The sequence below is a fragment of the Montipora capricornis genome, chromosome 3, assembly GCF_036669925.1.
Source record: "Montipora capricornis isolate CH-2021 chromosome 3, ASM3666992v2, whole genome shotgun sequence".
Classification (NCBI taxonomy): Eukaryota; Metazoa; Cnidaria; class Anthozoa; order Scleractinia; family Acroporidae; genus Montipora; species Montipora capricornis.
The window spans coordinates 4,748,753-4,758,752 of NC_090885.1; the positions used below are offsets into that span (position 1 = coordinate 4,748,753).

Sequence of the window (10,000 nt, forward strand, 5' to 3'; positions counted from 1 at the left end):
ACAAACTTTCATCCAGGCTTGAGTTCCTTTGTCTGTCCTATCATTTGTTTACTTTTTGCTTTAGACTTGCTTATCGTTTACATTAAAAATAGCAAGACGATTCTTTTATCCAATTGTTTCGATTGTCCAAAGGATACTTAAAGTGATTACTGACATGGCTACACGCATTTGAGAGAGCACAGTGCAGAATGGACATAAAATAATGCCTTACACTGATGTGATTGTAACTGATATAACTTAGCAGCCTTACAACCTCTATTGGTTGGTTAACAAGATGCTCAGTTATGGGAAATACATTTCTACTTCAATGGTCTTCCCCATAACTAAGTACTGTAGTCATCATTTTACTAAGATGATTGACCAACCAATGCATATATTAATATTCATCTGGACATATGAATCAAACAAAGGCTCAGTTCCCTTAACTTTAAGGGATATTTACACGATGACATCATAATATTTGAATACGAGTCACGGTATCAGAATCATTCTGACCTTGCTTTCCTCATGGTAATAAGCACTATTGTTGTTTTAACCCCATTAGGGTTTGAAACTTGAATAAGTTAGGAAAAACAGAATTAATTGTGGTAATTCTAGTCAAATGATGCCTTCCTGCAAATGTCCCCTTCTTGCCAGACTTGACGTCAATTCATTGAAACCAAATATTACAATAATAAGAAATGGTCTAAAGTACAGAAAAAATGCTGCTGAGTTGACATCTGTACAGTGAACTGTAAAACTGGAAAAACCTATTCTTCTTGCATCTATGGCTATCACGCTTAACCACGTTTGAACCACGCTAAAGTTACTGTGCTGCAGCATAGCAACCATTACAAACACTGTTGCATACCTTGCCCTTACTCTGCTTCAATGTGCCAGCAGATATTTGAGTTGAAAAAAAATACAGTGTGTTGCAGAGTTAAAAGAACAATGAAATGAAAAAAAGAAAATAAGTAATAACTAAGGAGACTTTTAACTCTGGGTCAATCGCCCGGCCCAGAAAGGGTAGGTTTGTGGCAGAGGTCTGCTTGACCTATTTTGACCAGCCACTCTTGTGACTTTTGCTGCCGTTCTTTGCTGCCTCTTGCTCATACGGGCCTTGTAAGTGGCATCCAAGACTGCTTTAATATTGCATAATTTGCTCCTTTCCCACTGTAGCGGTTTCACATCCCTTGCAGAGGGTCCACTTGTTTGTCCTCCATCTTCATCACTCTCCTCTGATGACATAAACTCAACAGCATTGTCTAGTTTTAGCAAATCTCTTGCTCTGTCCTTGTCCTATGTGGAGAGTGCTGCTTTTTGCACAATTTCTAGTCAATAATTCAATTTCTAAAAACCCAACAATAGATAACTATCAGATGAAACACTTGAACGAAGTCATTTTCTTACTGTATACAACATGAACAGAAAAAAAAAAAAAAAGAGTAGCATGAACAACCTGTCTTAAAATACCATAGAAGGGATTGGTTGCACTACCATGCGATGGACAATTGATTATAAGATACTTACATACATTTTGTATAAATGGATAGTGCATTTCCATTATTTTACTCTTTGTCACCAATGCAAGACCAAAGCAATTGAAGACCACCTTTGCCATGCATTGGGAGGCACGGTGGCCTCATGGTTAGTGCGCTCGACTCCGGATCGAGTGGTCCGGGTTCGGGGCCTGGCAGGGGACATTGTGTTGTGTTCTTGGGCAAGACACTTTACTCTCACGGTGCCTCTCTCCACCCAGGTGTATAAATGGGTACTGGCGTAATGCTGGGGGTAACCCTGCGATGGACTAGCATCCCATCCAGGGGGGAGTACAAATACTCCTAGTCGCTTCATGCTACAGAAACCGGAGATAAGCGCCGGCCTGATGAGCCTTCTGGCTCGTAAGCGGAGACTTTACCTTTTACCTTACCTTTGCCACATTGCAAATCCACTTATGTCCAGAATTGACCCTAATGAAATGCACGTCGAATTTTGACTTCCAACACGAAATTTCCCGTTAAGTATAAGCATTTTCTATCTTTTTAAGATAAAAGTTAGGGTTAGCGTCATTTTAAGGTTAGGGTAACTACTGCTGTGTATCTTTATTTGAAGATAAGAGTATAGGGGACACTTTATGATGTTAATTGTCTGTAATCTTAGACTTGAGTGGTGTTGAAGTTGGGGCGAAGACCAAGGAGATGCTTCATGAGGTTTAATGAAATCGGTGTGCATCTAATTAATCAATCCTGGACATATCAATCCTGGGTCAAACCTGGACATATCTGTGCAAGCCATTTGTCTTCTCATGATCATTATTTCAATCACAGACACACTATAATTTAATTTAAAATTATTGCCCTTGTTGCTATCAATAGAAATTACATCAACTGATTTGCCAACACCAATAATTATTATTCTACATGTACATGGCACACACCATTGTCAAAAAAAGGTACAGAACCATGATACAATTTGTACCATGACTTCTAAGAGATGTAACAGTGGGGAAGGGGAAGATAAGAAAATAACATCCTTTTTACATTGCCAAAAGAATGGAAGCAATAATTGGTGTGAAGAGGTGGTTTTACTCGCAATTCATGTGCTCTTTTGTATTCTAAGGAAGGGCAGTTTGACAGACTATTGCCTTCTGTTTTGTTATACCTGACTGACATAGGATTTACAATACCCTGGAGAGGTACTGCACAAAAATGCAATGTGTTAATATGAACTGTACCTTTTATCTCTGCCTTGACCCATTTTTCCTTTCAAAAATTAATTTCCTCTGATTTCTTTTTGACCATAATTTCCTCAATCTTCTTGTTCCCTTCATGGTCATATCTCAAGGGTTTAAGACAAAGCAAATCAAATGATTAAAATTAAAATGAACATGCAGGTAAGGTAATTTCCACCTAGGTGGCATCTCTTAGCTAGAGGGTGTAATCATTGGAAGTACCATTTGGATATGAAGTACATGTACAGTGTAACATGCTTTGTAAGATGTAATTATGCTTGCTAGAAGTAGAGAATCATTATCTTAAACCAAGGTCATGAAATCATATTTTAATGATATTTTAACACAAGTGACCAAATTGCTATTTTAACTCTCAAAGAGGGATTAACAGCTCTTGCACTACTCTAACTCTGTCAATGAAAGCCATTTGTAAAGTCACAACTCTCTTTGAAATTCAGTAGCAGATAAAACCTTAAATTGCATAATCTCAGCAATGTAACATCATGCTTTCAAAATAAAATTTTGACATCATTGACAAAAGTGCAGCCACTTTGTCCACTCAAAGATGGATAAAAAGCTTTGGCACAGCCCACTCAGAGATGGGCAGCCTGACTTTTGTCAATGAAAGCCAATTACTGTTAAGTCACACCTCTCTTGGAAACTCAGTTGGCAATATAATTGGCATATCCTTACCTCAATGAAATCATAAAGTGCAAAATGAAATTTGGACATCATTGACAAAAATGCCATTTTGTCCACTCAAAGATGGATAAAAAGCTTTGGCACAGCCCACTCAGAGATGGGCAGCCTGACTTTTGTCAATGAAAGCCAATTATTGTTAAGTCACAACTCTCTTTGAAACTCAGTGAGCAATATAATTTGCATAACCCAACCTCAAAGGAATCATACGTTCCAAATGAAATTTGGACATCATTGACAAAAGTGCCATTTTGTCCACTCAAAGATGGATAAACAGCTTTGGCACAGCCCACTCAGAGATGGGCAGCCTGACTTTTGTCAATGAAAGCCAATTATTGTTAAGTCAAACCTCTCTTGGAAACTCAGTTGGCAATATAATTGGCATATCCTAACCTCAATGAAATCATACATGTAAAATGAAATTTGGACATCATTGACAAAAATGCCATTTGGTCCACTCAAAGATGGATAAAAAGCTTTGGCACAGCCCACTCAGAGATGGGCAGCCTGACTTTTGTCAATGAAAGCCAATTATTGTTAAGTCACAACTCTCTTTGAAACTCAGTGAGCAATATAATTTGCATAACCCAACCTCAAAGGAATCATACGTTCCAAATGAAATTTGGACATCATTGACAAAAGTGCCATTTTGTCCACTCAAAGATGGATAAACAGCTTTGGCACAGCCCACTCAGAGATGGGCAGCCTGACTTTGGACAATGAAAGCCAATTACTGTTAAGTCAAACCTCTCTTGGAAACTCAGTTGGCAATATAATTGGCATATCCCAACCTCAATGAAATCATGTGTGCAAAATGAAATTTGGACATCATTGACAAAAATGCCATTTCGTCCACTCAAAGATGGATAAAAAGCTTTGGCACAGCCCACTCAGAGATGGGCAGCCTGACTTTTGTCAATGAAAGCCAATTATTGTTAAGTCACAACTCTCTTTGAAACTCAGTGAGCAATATAATTTGCATAACCCAACCTCAAAGGAATCATACTTTCCAAATGAAATTTGGACATCATTGACAAAAGTGCCATTTTGTCCACTCAAAGATGGATAAACAGCTTTGGCACAGCCCACTCAGAGATGGGCAGCCTGACTTTTGTCAATGAAAGCCAATTATTGTTAAGTCAAACCTCTCTTGGGAACTCAGTTGACAATATAATTGACATAACCTAACCTCAATGAAATCATACTTTTAAAATAAAATTTTGACATCATTGACAAAAGTGCCATTTTGTCCACTCAAAGATGGATAAAAAGCTTTGGCACAGCCCACTCAGAGATGGGCGGCCTGACTTTTGTCAATGAAAGCCAATTATTGTTAAGTCACAACTCTTTTTGAAACTTAGTGAGCAATATAATTTGCATTTTTTATAACCTAACCACAACAAAATCATAATTTTCAAAATGAAATTTGGACATCATTGATAAAAGTGCCATTTTGTCCACTCAAAGATGGATAAACAGCTTTGGCACAGCCCACTCCAAGATGGGTAGCCTGACTTTTGTCAATGAAAGCCAGTTATTGTTAAGTCAAACCTCTCTTGGAAACTCAGTTGACAATATAATTGGCATATCCTAACCTCAATGAAATCATACGTTAAAAATAAAATTTTGACATCATTGACAAAAGTGCCATTTTGTCCACTCAAAGATGGATAAAAAGCTTTGGCACAGCCCACTCAGAGATGGGCGGCCTGACTTTTGTCAATGAAAGCCACTTATTGTTAAGTCACAACTCTCTTTGAAACTCAGTGAGCAATATAATTTGCACTTTTTATAACCTAACCACAACAAAATCATAATGTTCAAAATGAAATTTGGACATCATTGATAAAAGTGCCATTTTGTCCACTGAAAGATGGATAAACAGCTTTGGCACAGCCCACTCCAAGATGGGTAGCCTGACTTTTGTCAATGAAAGCCAGTTATTGTTAAGTCAAACCTGTCTTGGAAACTCAGTTGACAATATAATTGGCATAACCTAACCTCAATGAAATCATACTTTTAAAATAAAATTTTGACATCATTGACAAAAGTGCCATTTTGTCCACTCAAAGATGGATAAACAGCTTTGGCACAGCCCACTCAGAGATGGGCAGCCTGACTTTTGTCAATGAAAGCCAATTGTTAAGTCACAACTCTCTTTGAAACTCTCTATATTTGTACAATTTGCATGACCCTAATGAATAAATTCATGAGATATTTTCACTTTGAAAATTGTACAGCATTGACGAAAGTGTTATTTTGTTGTCTGGGAGATATATTATGCAGCTTTTAGCACAGCCCACCCAAAGAAATTTGGGATTACATATACCACAATGAGAGAGAGAGGTGTACTTAATTACAGTAATTTCCAATACAGTTGACTCCTCATACAAGAATAATTATTATCATCCGGAAGTGGTCAGGCGAAAAAAAAGGGAAAGAAAAACCAAAAAAGAAAGAGGATAAAGTTTGGATACCTACATGTAGGTTCCGAACTTGGTTAAATTTTAGTGAACATTAATTTTTGGACAGCAGAGAATTCCACTAACAATAGTCCAGGACAGCTGTATGTGACATAGTTGAGGTAGAAATTGGTACAAATGAGTATTCATGTTTGCATCGGCTTCTGCAAGATAGTGAACATTGGTTCCCACCACGGTTTATTTCTGAAAGATTACTGTATTTGTGATTTTGTATAGCATAGACAAGGGAGCATCTATTTACCAACCTGGCACTTGTCAGAAAGCCTGCAAAATCCTCCCTCTGTTTCCTCAATTCTCTGTAGGTCTTTCTGACAGCGTCCTTTTATATAAACGCAAAAAGAAAATCACCATGGTTGGCTTTCTTGAAATGTCAGTCTTTTTAAGTGACACAGGACAATGTCCACCATACCTTTAAGTGAATGAGAGGTGCACAAGTCCCATAGATTCTAACCACTTTTGAAGGAAAATAGGGAGTGTTTTTTAGCTTCAAAGGCACGAGCCTCGAGGGAGGAATGGGAGAATGCCGCCCAGGAAATTTTGCAAATCTAGTTTCTCCTAAGTGGCATCTCCTGCATTAGCCTGGGAGCAAGCTCTCTTGCGGGGTGGGTGGCTCACTACTCCTGCATTGAACATCATTTTTATCACATCCTTTCGCATGAACTTAATATTCAGTATGGAGCTATTTCCTTGCCAGGGAATAAAAAATCCCTGATGAAGTGAGCCTCTGTCGCACGAAACGCGTAGGAGAATAAAAAGAGTCATGCAAGTACTTGTTCGCAGAAATGCTACAAACTGGCTTAAAGGAACACACGTAACTCTAAACCTTAACATTATAAACTTTGCCGCTAAAGCACTAAGGTGATATATTCGTTCACAATTCTTATGAAAATACATTAATTTCACAATCGCTGTTACTCTTACTCGGTAAGATTTTTCTCGGTACATTACTGTAATCATAATGTAACAATAAACGTTCTTGGTAAAACTCATAATTATATTGATTACAACGCATGCAGTAACAAGTTTTGAACGAAGGACTCTTTGGAGTTCACTTAATTTGACCGAGACTGAAAATAATAAGATTGCAGCAAACTACAATTCAGTACTTACGGAACAACTTGGATCAACCGACGTCGACGAGCGCTGTTTGGAGCTGAAGAGACTCTTCTTCGCTTTTGATTTGCACATTGCGTCCAAACGATCGTTAAGCTTTTGGTTAACGGACCTCAGTTCAGCCAGCTCTTTCAAAACGGCTTCCATGGAACTTGGAGTCACTTTTTTGCTGTACTTGAGCATTGCTAGTACTTGGGCAACCTTCCCGTGAAACCATTTTATCATTTGCCGAAACCGAAGGACTTCAAGAGAACGACCAAAGAGCGAAATAGCAAGATTCAAAAGGCGCGCAATTATAATTGACCTCGGTTCAAAAACGAGGCAATCATGCGCGGTAAGGACAAAATGGGAGAAGGTTTCAAAGGTCGATAAACTGATCTTCATGTCGAAGAGTGAATGTGGAAGTTACAGTTTAAGCGAAGCAATATTGGTGTTCTTCACATAGCGTTTCGAGAAGATTGTATCATTTTCATTTCGCGATTCATTGCCATAAATAGGAAGCATCAGAACATTGACAGTACAATGTATAATCGTGTGTCCTCGTTATTTGACTCCGATATATCTTTTTGCGGCCCAGTATTACTCCGTCCGTATCTTTGCATTTCAGTTGAAACTTGGATAGATATTTGCGAGGCTTGTAGAAGGCTGCAAGTATTACAAATGATTTCATTCTCGGTAACCCCTGGGGAAGCCAGCCAGGACGGGACGCCGGACCTTTGCCAGTCCTCATAATGCTAGTGATTCCTTCGTCCGGTTTTGACTAACTGCCCCTGGGTCTCCGATGTCAAAGGTTTTTAAAACAAAGATCAAGGAGACACTATAAAGTATAACTATATTATACCTTGTTGAAAATGTTAATGCTTGTAACTGACTTGTAATATATACGTGTGGGTGGTTTTTTAGGACGTTTTGGCTAATGTTTCGGTTAATTCTTAAGCCTTCATAAGTAGGGTTGATGTTTTAACGCGTGATTTAAAATAACTTTGCGCGAGCGGTATACGCGACCCTTTACATTTGAGGGTCATTGACTAGGAAGATGCGAGTAATTTTATCATATCATATACCCCTAGGCGTCACGTGGACTTGCTTCAAAGGCTTTTTCTCACTTACAAGCTTGATAGCAAAATTTTTAAACTCAGTGAGGTTATTTCTGAATCGAATTTAATTTTGCGAGTCTTGGACGTATTTCTGGTCTTGAAACATGTTCAAGATCACTTTTTTAGAATAAGTAAACCCCTGATTAAGAAAGGAATTAAGGCTTAAGTTTCTTAAGAAACTGTGATGCTGCGTCGTTGACCTTTAGAGCGTTTTCCCTTATCAACTCGTTTGATAAGCTAAATTTTCGTAGGTCCACAAAGAGGTTTTCGGATCCTAAGAGGTTTTGGGGTTTTGGACTGAGTTCCAAACATGGCTGGTGTAATCCTGTAAGTACTAATAAAACTTATCGGTTGTCCTAATATTTAGCGCTTTCCTTGCTTCCAACTATACCGTGATTAAGTGAGATGTATGATGCTGTATGAAGTTTTTCATCCGTGGCCTTCATTCGGTTCCCTTCGTTTTCGGAAGATATTTATAAAACAGGCCGTATGTATGCACCATGTATATATATTTATCTTTCCCGAGAATTTCCGAGGTTGTCCAGGCTTCTTTTGATGAAAAATTGATGTATTTGCATGATGCAAAACAATTGTCCAGGTATTGTTTAGAGCGCAAATTCAGTAGTAAACATGTACGCTGAACTGGCGCCATTTCATTTTGCCGAAAGAGGAAAAGCCCCTTGGAAAAAAATCTCGATTTTCTGAGCGAATCCGTTTTGCGGAAACACGAATGAAACACCCGTACGCGTTTCAGTCAGCGGAAATGCTGCGGAAACGCGAAACATTATGATCGTTTTTCTCTATCGAGTTTCCCGTTGTATCCGCCCTGCGGAAACATAACGGAAAGTTGATGTATCGTGTTTCCGTCATTTTTCCGAATTTCGGAAACGCCTTATTTCACCCTGTGTCAGTGCCTTCTGATTTTCTATAGCACGTACCACAGGCATCCCAGTGTATGCTTCACGGAAGCATCTCGTTTACAGACAACTGAAACATTTTATAAAAGCGAAAGTTGAACGAAAAAATTTAAGAAAAATAACAGTAAAATATGTTTTCCAGGCAAAATTTGGTCATTTTAGCGTTGAGTACGAATTTTTGGATGCAAAACTAAAATTTTCTGCAATTTACCTGCTTTCTTGGACATAAATTCGACCGAAAACTGATGAGGCACAAATATTTTTAGATTTTTAGGAATAATAGATAACGTGGATTCAATGCGTACTGTGATAATGCGATAAAAGTGTCAAATTTGCGACCCATTGCTAACGGCAACGGAAGCGATCGCATTACGTTGCCAAAAACCACCCAAATAACCGGTCAGTGTAAAACGCAGACTGCAGACTACAGACCAGGGATAAAATGCAGACTGAGGGTAAAATGCAGACTGCAGACTGCGCGTTAATGAAATTAATGAGTGTTAGTAGCCGTTTGTACTTTCACACTGAAACCCCAACACAGCTCCCATCGCTTTGGTTGCCCCACCGCATGTTTTAAATCCGGATTTTCATCGAACTCTGTAAGAATTGAAGCTGTTTGAATCCTTGTTATTGTTGGAAAAAGGATAGTTTCGTTAAGTGAGTTGCTTTTAGGCAAAGAAGTCACCACCCCGGAATTCAACTGTCCATTTTGCTGCACTGAACAAAGTAATCGAGTAATTACCCAATAACTCAATTTATTTTGACACGCATGTCTACAATACCAATTAACAAAGACAGAGCTAACGTGGATTTTGCAACCATTTAACGTTTCAATTCAGTCGGCTTAAGCCAGTATCACTGAGGTGTAAAAATTTGTTATTAGGATCCTTTCATTCGCTTTCGTGTACGTTATGTTTATCCTTTAGTTCACAAGTTCGTTTGTTTTGCATCTGGAAGGTGTAATTTTCAATTATAACCTCT

The 10,000-nt window shown here is 38.5% G+C and overlaps 1 long non-coding RNA gene across 3 annotated transcripts in view; it reads right to left on the bottom strand.

Annotated features, from left to right (window-relative positions):
• LOC138041068 (uncharacterized) overlaps nt 1-7,361 on the bottom strand; it is an 8,172-nt gene extending 811 nt beyond the window's left edge. For 2 of the 3 annotated variants that reach the window (XR_011130736.1, XR_011130737.1), the window contains exons 1-3: nt 7,003-7,361; nt 6,138-6,211; nt 1-1,329 (exon numbers count right to left, since the gene is read on the bottom strand). The exon at nt 1-1,329 is cut by the window's left edge. This is a non-coding gene — a long non-coding RNA (uncharacterized lncRNA). Of the gene's footprint in view, nt 1,330-2,430; nt 2,818-6,137; nt 6,212-7,002 lie in introns of those variants that run through there. The other variant, XR_011130738.1, reaches the window with a different exon arrangement.
• Between the last annotated feature and the right edge of the window lie 2,639 nt (nt 7,362-10,000).